This window comes from Camelina sativa, chromosome 20 (assembly GCF_030686135.1).
Source record: "Camelina sativa cultivar CO46 ecotype springtype chromosome 20, ASM3068613v1".
NCBI lineage: Eukaryota > Viridiplantae > Streptophyta > Magnoliopsida > Brassicales > Brassicaceae > Camelina > Camelina sativa.
Window position 1 is genome coordinate 21,036,416 of NC_141899.1, and position 1,802 is coordinate 21,038,217.

The window sequence follows — 1,802 nt, forward strand, 5'->3', positions numbered from 1 at the left end:
CACCTTGATGAGTTTGATAGGATATGTGGTCTCACCAAGATCAATGGTGTGAGTGAAGATGACTTCAAGCTTAGGCTGTTCCCTTTCTCACTTGGAGACAAAGCTCATCTCTGGGAGAAGACACTTCCAACTGGAGCAATCACCACATGGGATGCTTGCAAGAAGGCTTTCTTGGCCAAGTTCTTCTCCAATGCTAGGACTGCTAGATTGAGGAATGAAATTTATGGGTTTGCTCAAAGGAATAATGAGAGCTTTTGTGAAGCTTGGGAGAGGTTTAAAGGATTCCAGACTCAGTGTCCTCACCATGGCTTCAGCAATGAGTCCCTCCTAAGTACTTTGTATAGAGGAGTGCTTCCCAAGATCAGAATGCTTCTTGATACAGCCTCAACTGGCAACTTCCTCAACAAGAATGTGGAAGAAGGATAGGAATTGGTTGAAAATCTTGCTCAGTCAGATGGCAATTACAATGAGGACTTTGACAGAACAATAAGGTCCACCTCCACTGATCAAGAGGACAAGTACAAGAAGGATTTGAAGATGGTCAATGAGAAGCTTGACACGATCCTCCTTAGCCAACAAAAGTCCATTCACTTCATTGGTGAAGAAGAGGTTCCAGTTCAAGAAGGAGATAGGAAATTTGCTGAGCTCCGTTATATGCAAAACCAGGGTGGATTCAAAGGCTACAACCAAGGAGGAGGGTTCAAGAACAACAACCTCTCCTATAGAAGCACCAATGTGGCCAATCCACAAGACCAAGTCTATCCACCTCAACAGCCTCAACAGCAAAACAACTATGCACCCAAGCAACAACATCAAGTGTTCCAGCCCCAATTGTGTCCCCCACCAGGGTTTCAGACTAACCAAGGCCAGGCAAAAGACTTAAGAGCAATGATGCAGCAAATGTTGATTGGACAAGCCAATGGCAAGATTGAGGAGGCCAAACAGTTTGCTGAGTTGAACCAAAGGCTCACATCCCAGTACAATGATCTGAACATGAAGTTTGAGGGTCTCAACTCTAGAGTGAAGTTTGTGGAGAGCAACCTTGCCTCTACTTCAGCTCCTAAGCCCAACCAACTCCCTGGAAAAGCAGTTCAAAACCCAAGGGAGTTCACTGCCAAAGCCATTCATATCTTTGATGAAGCAGTCACTGAGGACAGTGATGTTCAAAATGGGGAAGATTGGTCATTTCTTGAAGTTCAGACTGAAGTTTGTGCAAAGCAGACTGAATCCAGTATTGCACTCGACCAGGTGCTCGAGCCAGCACTCGATCGAGTGCCTAATCGAGTGGTCGATCGAGCCAAAGGATCAGAAGCTGTCAAGCCTGCTAAGTATATTCCTCCTGCTTACAAACCGCCTCTACCATTCCCAGGACGTTTCAAGGCACAGAAGCTTAAGGAATTAAGGGAAATCATTGAGAAAAAAGAAATGATGGCTTTGCAACAAGAGGAAGTGAAAGCTTTGAAGGAAGAGGTTGTGATTGAGAAACAAGAGGAAGTGATGGCCATACAAGAGGTTATCATTGCTTACCAAGAAGAAGAGAGAGGACCTGCCTTGGAACAGTATGATCCATATCCTCTCTATAAGGATTTTTTGCTTGAATTGTCAAAGAAGAAGGCTCATGCTCAAGATGAGAAGGATCTTGAAGACCTTGGAGGAGTTATCATCCCAATTAAGCTTAAGGATCCAGGTCCATTCTATCTGCCTTGCTCACTTAGCTATCTTCACTACAACCAGTGCTTATGTGACTTGGGAGCATCTATCAGTGTGATGCCTTACTCTATAGCACAAAAGCTTGGGCACAC

General features: G+C 44.6%; 1 non-coding gene across 1 annotated transcript; it reads right to left on the reverse strand.

Annotated features, from left to right (window-relative positions):
- Window positions 1-204: 204 nt before the first annotated feature.
- LOC147919246 (small nucleolar RNA R71) lies at window positions 205-311 on the reverse strand. Its single transcript, XR_015594263.1, has one exon. It is a non-coding gene; the product is annotated as a small nucleolar RNA R71 (small nucleolar RNA).
- Between the last annotated feature and the right edge of the window lie 1,491 nt (window positions 312-1,802).